This window comes from Pyxicephalus adspersus, chromosome Z (genome assembly GCF_032062135.1).
Source record: "Pyxicephalus adspersus chromosome Z, UCB_Pads_2.0, whole genome shotgun sequence".
Classification (NCBI taxonomy): Eukaryota; Metazoa; Chordata; class Amphibia; order Anura; family Pyxicephalidae; genus Pyxicephalus; species Pyxicephalus adspersus.
This window is the reverse complement of record NC_092871.1, coordinates 51,121,444-51,137,336: the sequence shown is the minus strand read 5'-3', so window position 1 is coordinate 51,137,336 and position 15,893 is coordinate 51,121,444. Positions and strand designations below refer to the sequence as shown.

Here is a 15,893-nt window from a genome sequence, read left to right as displayed (position 1 = left end):
TTGGATTCTCACATATAGATTCTCCATGGAGGGAGACAAAACTGTTTTCCATCTAGAGGGAATCAGCGTACGCGCTGCAACAAGCATGTGGGAGATTAATTTGCGAGAAATCCTAGGGAGGGTAAGGCATGGTTGACCCAATAGATGGGTGAGAAGGGATAACGTTATAGGTTGTTGAATCACTTCTGACATTAAAGCAATAACACGTGACCAATATTGTTGAATAATGGGACAAAACCAATGATTTGTTTTTTAAATAAGTAATTGCGAGACACTTACAGTACAGTAGAGTGTTTTATAGGTACACAGACTCTTTCTCAAGTTGGGAAATTCCCAACCTTCCCTCACGTGAATGTGAATCTTCAACACAAGCATTTGTAAGACCCTTTCCTCACCTCCTGTAATCAAGTGACTGATTCAGCTAAGTCAGCAAAATCATGGATGCAAAGCCACAAATGCGTCAGCTGTATTTCTTGGAACTATAGCTCGATGCAGTAATGCCATAGTGGGCAATGCTTTCTTCCTAGTCACCTTTGATAAGCAAGCGCCTAGCTTTCAAATCAATGGTAAACCAAGCCTTGCTTTACCTATCCCCACCCACAAGACTGTGCCTAGATCTGCCTACCTCAACTTGCACAACATATTGGGTATGTGGAAAGTAAAGTAGGTAATTGGAAACTAGTATGGCAGATGGTATGATGCTCTGAGATTGCATAAGCCCTCCTAACATACCCTTCAGACTTGGGCTGCAGGAGCACACATTCATGGAAATGGGGAACATTTATTTAAAATTAAGCAGGTAAAAAAGAATTCTGGGTAAACTATTATAATAATTACAATAGTGCTGCAACTTGCTATTACTGAATAACATTGGGCATAGTTTCTACATAGGCCCATGTGAAGAATATCTTTACTGTTGCAACCAGCTGCTTAGCCAGAATAAGCAATGAACTACAAAAAACATTAAGAGTGAGTCATACTAGGGATTCTGCCACAGGTCAGCCACATTAAATTTTGAAACTTTCTAGCCCAAATGCAACATACCTCAATTGCTAGCAAGGGAAATATCTACTTCTTGTTGGCCTAGCAAGGGAGCAACGCCATAGGAGAAGGTGAGTGGACTCTTTATTTGTTGCCGCCAGTGATACAATCACTAGCATGATGTGGCCTTAAATATAATTATTCACTGTTTTGGCCCAGACATAGTGATCAGCTCTGATTAGCCAGTAAAGTGACGTTCAAGGGAGGCTGTTACCCACAGCATCTGTGAGATACCCATAGAGAATATTCGCCAGGGTAAAAAGATAAACTACTCCCCACTTCCTCCTGTAGGGAATGAATGGTCTGCTGGAGGATGGAAACAATGAACAATGTTTACTTCTATGATAATGAATGTTTTCCCAGGGATGCCTAAAGAGATTCACATTATCAATCATATAGCCAATATCATAACCTGGATAGGAAAAAAACTATCCTATTGAGGTAACACACAAGCGGGCCCTGCTTCTGGTTTGGTAAAATGTTATCAGTAAACAAACAAGTAGAATCTCCTAAAGGGAGGCAATTTAAAAAGATTTCGGTGGAAAAACACTTTAAGAGAGTGGTCGCCAACCTTTCAGACCTCACAGGCCACCAAATTCACCAAACTCGGACTGAGCATGTGCGGGGAGCCGTGTGTCACTAAAAGGGGAAAAAAAACTTTCCCCAGAGTGATATCATAATTCCAGAACTTTCCCACTCTCCCATTGCAGGGCTGAACCTGCTTGCTAAATTCCAGGGGGGACAGTAGCGCAGGGCTGTAGATGCAACAAAAGTTGTGTCCACAGCCCTGCCCTACTGTCCCCCCAGGATGTTTAGCAAGCAGGTCTGTCCCTGCGATGAGAGAGGGGAGGGTTGTGTCCATATGGGGAACAGAGCCATGGACCACCAAAAATTTCTCCCGGTCTACCGGTTGGTGAAAGACGCTTTAAGATACAGCCCAGGAAATAGTAACTTGGGATTTGTGAAGACACAAATTGGCACATATGAGAGATACACAAGACAGTACAACATTCAGTTACCCGCCCAATCAAAATAATCTGAATCAGTGCACTGCCAATATCAGTACGGTTTGGTGAAAGTGAACTAAATATTTCCAAAAAACTATTCCTCATAAAAAGGCAGACACATTCCCTGACCTGCACACAGCTACTAAACTATCAGATTGTAGGGAAGACTGGCCCCAGACTGAGCAGACAGCACCACAGGAGCAAGCTAATGTATTTAGGACAGTATGGACATGCTAAGGATGTATGTAAAGGTTCTATATTACATTGAGTTCTGTATATAGTACAAGGGAGGTATGGGGAAATCATATAGACAGGATTGTCATGCACACTATGAAAATAAATAAGTAAATGTGCAGCATTGCATGTGTAGAAAACATATATGTACTGCGAGTTTGTATAAAGATAAAGACATGAATCCACTATACAGGGATTCTGAAAAATACTGGATATGAATCATACAGGAAAATATGGAATATATGATGTGTGGCTGGGTACATGGGACTGTACATACTAGTTTCCACTCAATAAATTATAAGATGTGAGGGAAAGGTACAGGGCCGACTAATATTATAAGGAATATATGATTATATATGATGCCAGGATATATGTAACCTTTAGAGTACAGGATATATAATAGTCTATTTGCAGGGGTGCCCAACAGGTGGATCGCAATCTACCGGTACATTGCAAAGGCAACACAAGTAGAATGCGGAGCCCTGCCTTTCAAAATAAACTCTACCACGCACAGGCGTTATAAAATCCAAGTTTTTATTTTTTGTAGATCATTTTGACTTGGTCAAAAATAGCTCGCAAGCCAAAAAAATGTGGGCACCCCTGATCTACTGCAACACAAAATAGGGTTTGTTAGATTATATGGAATACATGTTGTGCTGAATCTATCAGTGGTATAAAATATTGGGAGTGCTAGACATGTAATATACTAGGATACATAGAATATTGGCATTATTGGTATGTAGAATACCAGAATACATAGGATATTGGGAGTATTGTATTTATGATTCCAGAACGTATTGGATAAATGATACCAGGATTTATGGAATACTGCTAGTATTGGCAGCATTGAATATGTGTTGATAGCAAAATGTATATAGTAATGGCAGCAGACTTCAATGATACAAATACAAGGCTGTGTGGGATATTGGTATTATTGGGTATGTATGATACCAAGATGTATGTGACATTTGCAATAACTGGATATATATGGTACCAGGATATGTGATTTTAGGATTAAACAGGTTAGGAACAGAATTGAGTATTTTAATGCAGGATGAACAGAATAATGCAGGGTTGATCATGATATGTACAGAATTGTAATATATCACTATTTATATATACTGACAGTGTTAGACATGATATAATATTATATGATATATGTGCAAGCATTCATATGACATCAAGATATATAGAATTTGCATTGAATTTGGGATGTATGATATCAGGATAAATGGAGTATTGGCAGTGCTATACATGATAATATGAGATATTTGCAGGATTGAACATATTAGGATACATGTAGTATGTACAGAACTGGGTGTGTATAGTGACTGGATGTATGGGATTTTGGCCATTTTATTTTTGATCCCATAAAATGATGTATGATATTTGCAGGTTAGATTCTATCAAGATATAAATAACATGTACAGAATAGATTATGTATGATATCAGGATTTAAAGGCTGCACAGGATTTGGGCTGTATGCTATTTGGATGGATGGAATTAGTTGCACACGATGTATGACACATTTACAATATTGTGTACGTATGTCCTAATATTATACCGATCTGCAATCATACAAGAGAAGCAGAGGGATAGAGATGACCCTCAGGTCTGTATAGAAGCAGACAGTGCTGCAGTGCTGGCGATGTAAAGAGAGCAGGCAATGTCTCAGTGCTAGATACACAGATTTACATAATGACACAGTGATGGCAAGCAGCGTTCATTATACAGCTATGACAGGAGGGCCCCTGGCACTCACCTCTCCGGGACCCCAGCTCCAGAAGACATTTAATTTTCCAGGCTGAACATGGCACTTCCCACAAATTACACAGTCCGGACTTCAGGAAGCGTCAGGTGCAAAGATGAGCGACAGGGTAACAGACCAATGGGCTTCTGGCTCAGTTCCTGTGTGGCAAATCAGGAGCCAGACAGCCAGCCGAGAGGCGGAATTATGTAGAGAGCAGCGTCTGGAGCAGTGCGCAGGTGCTCGCTGTCACTCAGTGCGATGACAGGAGGAGCAGCGGGGAGGCGCTGTGCTCCTCACTGACACAATATGACCAGGACATGAGGGGGATATAATGTCATCAGCACGGGGGCGGGGGTGGAAATGTCACCTCTCCATGAGGGAGGATGCATCTTAGTGTCGCCAGATAAGGGAGGGTTGTTGCAATATGAATATAATATGGAGAGGGATGCATTGTGAGCAGAGGGCAGATGCACTGTTCTCAGTACCTCAGTCAGAATTCTAGGAATAAAATTTGACTAGAATATGGAAAGGTGACCCAATGGGAAAGATTATTAAAGTTCTCCAAGAATAAAGAAGACAGTCTATCAAGGGAGAACCTGGGCAATCCAGCAAACCTGGAATAGATTTCCTAAAAAATCCTTTATTACTAATTGGCAACTATATCTGTCATTCCTGGAACCAGATCCAGTCTAGGTTTTCTAGATTACTCAAGTGCCCATGATAGTTTATAGTCTCCAGTCTTGGAGAGTCCTGCTAAATCAGGTCAATGTAAGAATACCAAAGCATTTTGACTTGTTTTCAAATCATCTGCTAGATTTCCAGTCATCCAGAAATAATATACAGGTGGTGTAAATTTTAGGTGACCACTAATTTGTCTGGGACTAGCCACGAAAGTTAAGCCTAGAAGACCCCATTTTGTGTGAAGGATAAATGCATATTCGTGCTATGCCAACTTTTTCCCCTTCAACCCAAACATTAAGTGAACCTAAAGCGTACCTAAACTCAGAATTTTCACTTTACATAAAAGGGTAGACAATCCTTTTATTTAAAGTAAAAATTCTGTGTTTTTTTTTTTAAGTGCAACACCCTTAATTTTTGTAGAGAAATCGAATTCATAGAGAATAAATTGGAGCACATAGCCTCTTGTGATACCTACTTCACACATCCCAGGAGTTCTTTCGTCAAAGGGGGAAAAAGACAATCTCATGTATGCACAGTGAGATCGGACAATTTTTTTTTACCAAACTACATCACCCGATTTTGTGCCCGCATCAGGTGACGTAGGAAGAAGAAACCGGAAGAAGATGATGGCGCCTAGCACGCTGGCCAGAAGACGGATACCGGGACAAAATGGAACCTGATGGAAGAAGCCTGCTCTTTCTTTCCTGCTCTGTGGGATTGAAGGTTAGTGTATTTTTTGTGTTAGTGTAGAAAGGACTCTGTGTGTACAGTTAGGTGAGAGAAGGAGACCCACACCACCCCCTACTCTGTTGCCAGGTCTAGGGGTATGTGTAAAGTGCAGGCCTCTATAGGAGAGAGCAGCTGCAGAGGCAGAGTCTGAGGAGGAAAGCCAAGTTTCAGTGAGAGCCAGAAAGTTCAGAGACTTAAGCTGCGTACACACTTCCAATTTTTGTCGTTGGAAAGGATCTTTCACGATCCTTTCCAACGACAAGGGAGTGCACGATGCATGAACGGTGCTGTACATACAGCACCGTTCATGCTCTATGGAGAGGGAAGGGGGAGAACGACGGAGCGGCACCCTGCTGCGCGCTCTCCCCTTCCCTTTCATTAGGATCGGCTGTCGTCCATCGTCCGTGGATCCGGGAGGTCGGTCGTCCGGACGATGGACGACACCGACTGTACACACGGCAGATTTTCGCCCGATAATTGGCCGATGCCGATTATCGGGCGATAAAAATCTGGCGTGTGTACGTAGCTTTAGAAAGGAGAAGGTTGTGTATGGAGGTTAGTTTATTGCCAACAGATCTGGCATTCCATAGACTGCCAGAGAGAGGGGGTAAGAACCTATGGGTAGGGTGAATGGGGTTAGGCGAAGGGAGTATGGGGAAAGTGCGGGGAAGAGAGAGGTTGTGGGGGGACCAGGGTTGGATGAGATGTCACCAGAAAGTAAAAAAAAAAGTGCAGGAGAGGAAAGGATCAGTCAGACAAGGGATTAATGGACTGGGGAGGAGGAGAAAGGATAGAATCAGCAAGGAGAGTATAAGGTTAATGAAACTGTCACGGTCCCTTCCGTGACTGAGGTTAGAAGATCTGTGAGACAAGCTGCATGTGAGGTTATCTGACTGTCTCCTTGATTTTACTTCGTTTCTGTGTTGTTGTTTATAATGAAGAGACTTAGGTTATCAGCTAGTAGGCTATAAAAGTCCCATCACATGAATTTGTTCTTATCTTCATGATTTCTTTCAGTTTCTGTTTTCACAGTCCAGTCACTATATTAGGTAGACATGTTCAACTGCAAGTGAATGCAAATATCTAATCAGCCAATCACATGCCAGCAGCTAAATGCATTTACTAATGTAGAAATTGTCAAGACGACCTGCTGAAGTTCAAACTGAGATTCAAAATGGGGAAGAAAGTAACTTAAGTGACTTTGAATATGGCATTATGGTGGTAAATTTCACACATTCACAGTACAACCCATACCATGAAGTACAGCTGCTTAACTGGACTTCAGTTTGCCACATTGTCAAATGTACTCCTGCGTTTTACCTTCATCTGTTACAATGTTTCTGTCACGAATAAATGGGAGGGGGAGGAAAACAGAAAGATAAATTCAAGGGACTAGGCCAGGGGTCAGCAACCTTTACTATCAAAAGAGCCATTTTGCCTCCGCTTCCACTAAAGAAAAATAGTCTGGAGCCGCAAAACATAACACAGTTTATAAACTTTTAAAAGTTTTATTGATACATATGTTCATACATCCAAATAAAGCTCTGCACTCACATGAGTCTTAGTCATATGTATAGCAAGTTTGGTTGAAATGTCTCTATGCGTTTTCGAGTGATGGTGGAACACACACACACACACACACGATTTTATATATAAATATGTTTGATTTCAAATTTTCAATATTGATATGACAATATTGATGTTACCAAATCATGCTCAGAGTATCAGCTCTATTGCCATGTGGTGTATGTCATTATGTATTGAAAGTATATTTATATTTATAAGCCAAAATCTTTTTTTCCTGTTTCAATGATGGCTCATACATTTGCCTCCCTGGTGACCATTACCACTTGGCCAGAAAGTAAAAGTGAATGACACATTTTAGAGTGGTCAAGCAGAGAAAAGGTTAATCCTTCAATGGGAACTCATGTTTCATTCCTTTCCCTTTCACAGGAAAAATAACGTTAAAAGATAAGATAAAATAAGACAAATAACCTAATATAGTTTTAGTTATATATACACTTTGTGCTCTATTTATAAAACAAGGAATCTGGCATTGCATGTCAATGTGTTTCAATGCAGTAATTGCAATTCCCACCAGGAATGTTTGCGGGAATGTCAGATTCCCTGTTTTATTAACAGAGCCCTATAAATTGTCTAATTCTGATCTCAGCACTCTGCTCCCCTGCTCCCAGCACACCCAGTCTACATTTAGAAATTAAAAGGATGTCAAGTCACTGCTGGGAAGGGAATACTTGAATGGCTGTGTAGCCCTGTTTGGGGGGGGGGGGGGGGGGTGGTATATGAGATGACCCACCCCAAACAGGCTATAGAGCTAAACCTTTGGGATTCAAGGGGAAGTAAAGCCTTTGCTATGTGGAAGAGTAGATTTGGTAATACATTTGGCAGTGCATCCACCCCGGATAGGACCTTTCCTGGGACATTAACCAGTAATCTAAATGAGATGTTTAGGAGCAGAGGAACTACTGCATCCCGCATACAATACCAGCATTAAAAGATTTATGTACACACAGCATAGGAGTAGCAATACGTTTATAAAGTAAATGTTAATTAAAAGCATAAAAAATCATCATACAGTAACAATATATGAACAGATAAACCCAACAAGAGTCCTGGTGTAGTTGTATACACATGCAGAGCAAAGATACTTCCAGATACAGATTGTAGCAAAATTCAGTTGCAGGGGCCCTGAAGATCAGCTCAGATGTGGCATTAGCTGGAATTCCTTTGAGTCAGGATGGTGGTGATGGGAAAATCCTCCAACAGGTGCTGGAACAACTTGAAAAGTAGCTTTTCTCTGAAGAAGTCAGCAGTGTGACACTGGAACTCAAGTTTAGCCTGTCTATTCTGCCACTCAGTCCCCAAGGAGTCTCTATCCTGCTGCTGCAACCAGACCTCTAGCTCCCTATGGGCCATTGGTTGCCATACCTGGCTCTATCCTATTCTGTTTAATGAGCTTTGCACTAAGCTCCCAGACCAAAAGGGGATGACAGCTATTCAGCGTACAGATAGCTGTATATAAACTCTAATACAGATTCACCAAATAGTATTATTACAAGGTTATTACTCCCTAGACACTTCATGTCTCTGCTATCTGTGTGAGAAACCCCAGACTGGAGGACTATGGGTGATATCATAGTCCTCCAGTCTGGGGTTTCTCACCCAGATAGCAGAGACATGAAGTGTTATCTATACATGAATTCTATGATAACAGGTAATTAATACTTACAAGTATACAATAGATGCAAACAATCCTGGAAAGTGACATCTAGTGGCCTTTCACCACATTGCTCCAGAATGGTAATATTGCTTTGGCAAACTGTGAAACAGCTTAGCTGACCATTCAATTATTAACTGAGGGCTACCACTGGAAGGAAAATGTTGCTTTAAAATTTGACAGTAAATCACTACAGTTGCGCTTTAGGTCACAGTAAAGTAAAGTTGAACACATTAATTCACAAATTTCATGCAAGCATATGAAATTCCTATATTTTGCTGAACATACTCAATCTGCAAATTGCCATTAAGTTTTAGCTTTTTCAAGCATGTGCCATGTATGAGGAGTTTACCAATGGCAAAAAGTCTAGATGGATGGTATTAGAGCTGCACTGTACGCCCGTGCTCCAATGGCTCTTAAGTCCATGGTGTAACTTTAATCCTATTTCCCAGGCCAGTTTAATACTAATAATTTCACACAAATATAACACTATGATCTGAAGACAGGGAAGCCTGTCAAACTACTGCACATGAATGTTTACAAAAAAAATTCTGTTGTATGTTTATACACGACAGAGCTTTTCTTCCTGGAATGGGTAGGCCTTCTCTACCACCATGATCATTGCAAGGCTGTGGCACTTGACAATGCAGTGACGAAACACAGTGGCCACATTAAAGCCAAACTCCTGTTAAATTCTCTTGTACAGTTTTGGATAGTGTGGGGAAATTGTATTATCTATGTGAAGTATTTTGGCTGTCTGGGGAAGTTGTACTGCAATTCGTGTCTCTGTGACATCAGGCCAAAAAATGCAAAACCGTTCTCATGGGGATAAGAAAAAGAAGGGGACAGCCATGTCCTACGCTACTAAAATATGTTTTTAAAAATAGTTACCTCTCACTTTCTTGTCCAACAGAAGCTCAATTTTTTTCTTCATTACGCAAAATTCAGATTAATGTTTTGGCTATAGATAGGGGTTCAAAAACATTGTACCACCAAAAAAAAAAAAAAAAGTGAGATACAGGGGTGAGGCATCGCAGTCCCTGGATTGAGGCTATTTATATAGCAAAAGGAATCCCTTTAGTAGTAGGGGTTCTGTCTCGACAACAGCTGTTCCTACATCACTGCAGTTTGATACAGTTGTGCCACAATATATGAAATATATGTACAAATCTTATAAACTCAAGTATGAGACTTAATGTTTTTCTCTAATGGCCAATTGGTGTCAACCATATGGTGAACAGGCTGCAAATTCCACATTTAATTTAATTTATTTTGAAAGAGACAATGATTAGAAGAAGACACTATTAACATGAACCTAACTTGAATGAACCAACCATTATATCTTGTGGAAAGAAAGAAGAATGTTTTAGTGATAGAACTCTAAGTTCTGTTTTTATCGCCTATTTGGCATGGTTATTGATTTTTCTATTTCTTGACTTTTTTATTGTTTGATATTTGTGCTTTTTAAACTTCCCTCTAATAAATAGTATGGTTTTAGGATATGTGTCTTTCTGTTTGATGCCTTAAGAATTCCATTTTTCCCTGTCTGGAACCCCATGTTGGTTCTTAATAGATACCTTTTTAAAGAGACAGATAAAAAATATAAAACACTTCCCTGTAAAAGAAAAGTTTTATTTTTATTTACAGGGCAAATACAAGCTAAGAGAATTAAGGCATATGAAGGGGGAGAACACCTTTAAACTTATTTTACAGATTTGGTGATGGTATGTAGGTTGCTCTCCTACATTGTTATGTTAATATATTGTATATTAATAATCTAATATGTTAATAGCCTGTATTGCTGTCTGGAGCCTTTTTAGGAAATATTATTGGTGGTCAAAAATCACTTAGTAGTTCTCTCTGCAAAGTCACTGTAATAACAATTGTGACATCTGCTGGCTAAACCTGAGTACTACAGAGCCATGTGACGTGTTCTTAAAGGGACTTTAAAGGAAATCTGTAATCATGTACTGAACTCTTTTTTTAGAAAAATAGCTATCTGGGGGTTTTTGGATTTCAAAAATGTAAATAGCTGACCTGGAACAAGCGTGCATATTAGAAAACAATTCAACTCAACATGACGTCACAATTTTTTTTTTTTTACCTCTGAGACCCCTAGGATAGCCCATCGTTATACACTTAAAAGACTTTACTACGCCGGTAACCATTTTCCTTATTTGTATATATTTATTTTCCATCTCTCAGTATTCTCTCCATGTCTACATAAATGTCAACTATTGAGTACATTTAGAAAGCTGTGATACGGACTAATACAAAGAGCAAGCACTAATTACAAAGACAAGAGAAAAATTATAAAGCATGAGAATGCACTTTAAAATTGTGCATTGCACTCTGATGGCCCTTGTATAACCAAAGTGGATAAAGTGTGATAAAATATAATGGAAGGTAAAAAAAAAAAGCATAGGGAGAGCTAAGTCTCGTGATCTGCAGCTTGCATTTTTACAATATGGAGACCACATCATCAAAAAATACTGTAGAGAATAACAGAAAACAATATACACACCTTGGTATACTTGTTATATTTTGGACCCCTAGTGGCAATGTATGATGACAACCAGGTTGGTGCTGAAAAAAGATCATTGATTTAAACATGCCGAAATAAAGAATATGTTAGTACTATATATGACCCCTGAAATGTCCGCCATACAGCTGGCAACAATTGATGAATGTATTGCATTAGGAACCACTCTACAAATGACAACTGATGGAAATTTTGCTAAGAATTTCCAATATTATTATAAACTGTTGTTAATTTATATAGAGCCAACATATTACACAGCGCTGTACATTAAATATGGATTGCAAATGACAAACAAATATGGACAGTGACACTGGAGGAGGCGAGGACCCTGCCTATAATACAGAGAAAAGAGAACCGGTCCATGGATTGACCCTTGGGGAACACCAACAGGGAGGAGAGCGGGTGAGGAGGAGTTACCATTGAAAGAAATTTGAAAGGAGCGGTCAGACAGATAGAAAGCAAACCAAGAGAGAGCAGTGTAACTGATACCAATGGAGTGCATGATTTGTATTAGAAGGGGGGTGATCAACTGTCAAAAGCAGAGGAAAGATCAAAGAGAAGAAGCAGGGAAAAGTTGCCTTGAGACTTAGCTCTGATGAGGTCATTGACCACTTTAGTAGGAACATTTTTGTGGAATGGGCAGCTCGAAAGCCAAAAAAGGAGAGAATTGGTGTTCAGATAGTCAATGAGTCTTTTATAGACAAGGTGCTCAAGAAGTTAGAGGCAATTGTTTTCATGTAGGGACATATGTCATAGCATAAAATAGGGGGAAGATCTACTTTTGCATTGTAACAGACTTGACTAGCTCAGACTATTTACAATGCAATGGTTACTGTCAATACTGGTTCATATTTGCTGAGTCCCATCCAATGAACTTGTCTGTCATCTTGAAAGAGGCTGCTAAGAAAGTAGGTTGTGGTAACTGTGCAACTGATCTCTGAGTTGGCTGGGACATTCTAGGAATCTGACCCTGAAAAAGTGACCCTGCCTCCCTGTGTTACCCCTCTTTTTAAATTTATTAATTTATTAAGTTATTATAGAAGGTGGGTTTTATTATAAGACCTATATCTTCTATATGTGTGCTAAACATATGTTTCTATATTTTTCTTTTAGCTCTTTCAATAACGGATGCTCAATCAATCAATTACTGATTAGGAGACTTTAAGAATGGTATTTTAAAGTGAAGACAGCAACCAATTTCTCAAGATAAAATGTTATTGACTTTCTCAGCTCTGATACTGATCCCTTGCATGCTTGTAAAATATTTTTCACAGTGGCCTTGTCATAACGTTAATGACATCAATTACTATCAATGGACTTTGCCAGCACATCTCAATTTACATGCATTTCAACCCACCACAACAAATAGAAATGAAAGAACTTGTTGTGTCTTTTGATAAAAAAGGTACATTTGTTAGTGCTTTAATTAATGAGAATTATTAGGTATCCCTAAATAAGGACGGGCACCATAAAGTATGAGAAATCTAAATAGGCCCATAGTGAATCTTTTGTGTCTTATCCACATTTACAAACATTAATAATAAATGAGGAACTGAACTGTGGAAGCTGTACCAGAATACAGGGCAAAGGTTCAAAGGTTGCCAGGTATGCCCATTGTCTCCTCTGCAGCTGCCCTACTGTATTGACTTACCACATAATGTTTTCCACATGTCTCCGTGTTGAGATGGGCATCTTAATGGATGTTATGCTTTCTCATGTCAAAGCTGGCCATCTGATGATTGGTGATCTCATGACTGGTGGAGTAAAGCTGTGTATGCACATCAAAACAAATGGCTGTCCTCGTCTCGGGTGAAAATCTGAGAGCTAAGCAGAATGCCACTTGCTTTCCTTTCCCTCTCCTTGAACAGAATGGCAATGCATGAACCAGAGCTCATTCATCTGTCACTGCCTAGGCACAGCAAATTAACTGCCATTTTCCCTGGGGAATTCTGAAGTGTAATGTTAAGACACATATAACATTTATACATGTTTCCTACAGCTTTTTATAGTTTTTAGCACATGTTGGTAGTTATAGATTGTTGATCTGCTGATTTAAGTTAAATGCAAAATATAACAACATAATTTGTTTAAAGGTGTCCACAAATGTTAAGCCTGTTCAATGTCTTTACCCACAACTACTGTATGTGGTGCCAGAGCCTCCCTGAATGCATATAAATGAAATGCATTGTTTGAGTGGTTCATTACTTACTGTACAGTTGTTGAAAAATATATTGTTGGCTTGACCTACATGAATTTCATTGTTTGATGAAACAACATTGACATCGAGATTGGGATATTTTCACTCCCTAACACATACATGTTCTGTAGTTCTAATCCTCCTCCTCCTCTCTACCTTTGTGACATTGTAGCACATTTTAATCCTCTGTTTGTGTCAAAGGCCTGATCTATTAAAGCTCTCCAAAAGTGAAGAAGATAGACTATCATGGGTGATCCAGCAAACCTGGAATGGTTTTCTGAAAAAATTATTTGTTATTAGATGACAAATGTTTTCAGTCCAGAACCTGATTTATTACAGTTCACAAACCCCCCAATTTATCGGATGGTTAAAAAGAAGCTCATATTTACTCAAACATCATAAGCATGTACTGCAAAATTATAATCACTTATATAGAGTCAAAAACATGTGAGCCATTCCTGCAGCTGCTCATATAACACAGGTCAACAAAAAAGTACTTTTGATAATCATCGGAAACCACACCAAACGTTTCTATCTATCTATCTATCTATCTATCTATCTATCTATCTATCTATCTATCTAATCTGATTTTTCTAACCAGTACAGTTCCTGAGTTATGAGTACTATTATAGTTAACATTGTACGTACATGTATTTTGTACTTAAACGTAAGGACCATTGAAGTGAATGTTAATACATCTTCAGTGTGAAGTAAAATAAGGCACACTGTGGTATAGATCTTGTGAACAGTGTCAGTCAGGTACCATTGTTTCTTCAGAAATGCTTAGAGTATGATTTTCCTGTGCACTCTCTGTCTGGATTGTCACTGTACAGCATCCAGCAGTAGTCAGCCATCATACTTTCATTCCAGAAACCTTGGTAGCGGTGCTCCATTAACTGAATGTCCTGGTGAAAATGTTCTCCTTGTTCGTCACTCACCATACCAAGATTTTCTGGGAAGAATTTTAGAGGTGAATGCGAGAAATGTATTTTTAATGACATGCGACAACCCAGTTTCTGGTATGAATCAAGCAAGTTTTCTGAACTCCTTTCTTGTATGCAGGAGCCCTTTGGTTACCCAGGAACTTTTTACACAGCCACTTTAATGCATCCCAAACTTCTAGCTCAGCTGCTGAGAGAGATTGTTTGAAAACGTTATCCTGCAAAACAGACTTGATCTGTGGCCCTATAAATATCCCTTCCTTCATTTTTGCAGTGCTTATGTTTGGAAACTTCTCAACAAGGTACTGAATACCCATCATTGATTTTGAATTGATTTACCCATGGCCTTTACAAGGTTTTTCATCAAGCCTAACTTGATATGGAGAGGTGGCAGAAATATTTTATGCAGATCAACCAGAGGCAGAAACTAGGTATCTCTTAGTAGCCAATCACGCTTGACATAATGGTCTCCTGTAGATCATATGTCACAAAGGCATAGGAAACAGCAATATTTTGTGAAACCTCCTTGCATTCCCATCAGCAGGCCAATGACCTTTAAATTCCCACAGATGTTCCACTGGTGTGTTTTATACTGGATTGCTTCAAGTAGTAGCTTCATGCTGTCATAGAACTCTTAGGTTAACGGAATGGGCAATCGGTAAACTTGGTTTGGAATTACCAATATGCAGTAAGACTGCTTCTTTTTGAAGAATCAATGAAGATATGCCAATTTATCCAGTCACGCAGTCCCTTGGAACAAGTTGTACAGATAACATGTGGAGCCCAAGATTTATCCTGGTCACCAAGTGGACAACTGAAATATAATTTTAGCTTTTTAAGTTCTGTGGTAATTTGGCAACGTTGTGCTTTCGTTGTGAATGAACCACACACATAAAAGAAACTGTCTGGATCATTAAGGTAATTTCTAGGTATAATGACAAATTAAATCCTTTTCATTTGCAGTCTCTAACCTTAAAATGAGAAAACTGTTGTTACATGTTGTAATATGTTAAGGCTATTTATAACGAATTTCACACAATATATAATAAGCTGCATCACAAAAACTAGACGTGCTAGAGAAAAACTAAACACAGATTTAAAGTCTGCATCAAAAATACTACAAAGCCCACATAAAATCTATCTGATGAAAATTACATGTTGACCTGTGTAATCAGACACAGCTGGTCATTGGAGAAGCATTTATTAAACTCAATCAAAGAAGGTCTTAAGGTACCTGTGGGAACTGTTACAATTAGAAGAAGTCAATGTTATGTTAAACTATCAGGAAGAAGATGTGCAAAGTTATAATGAAACAATTTGCGGAGGTTACAGTTTGCCAGAACACATTGACTAGCCTAGAGAAACAAGGCAACATTTTGTGGACTGGTGAAAGCAAGATTGTTCTTTTTGGGTCTGGGGGAAGTTTGTCAGATGACCCCCAAACACTGAATTCATTCCACAGTACAGTATGAAGAGTTTGTGGTACAAACATCATGTAGGGATGTTTTTCATACTATGGTGTTGGGCCTATTT

The 15,893-nt window shown here is 39.2% G+C and overlaps 1 protein-coding gene across 4 annotated transcripts in view; it reads right to left on the bottom strand.

The window, feature by feature from the left end:
* The window catches only part of RALGPS1 (Ral GEF with PH domain and SH3 binding motif 1), a 380,912-nt gene extending 376,726 nt beyond the window's left edge, over window positions 1–4,186 (bottom strand). For 3 of the 4 annotated variants that reach the window (XM_072431079.1, XM_072431084.1, XM_072431083.1), the window contains exon 1: window positions 4,045–4,186. The gene's annotated coding sequence lies outside the window, so the exon portion shown is untranslated. The remainder of the gene's footprint in view (window positions 1–4,044) is intronic. The other variant, XM_072431085.1, reaches the window with a different exon arrangement.
* Between the last annotated feature and the right edge of the window lie 11,707 nt (window positions 4,187–15,893).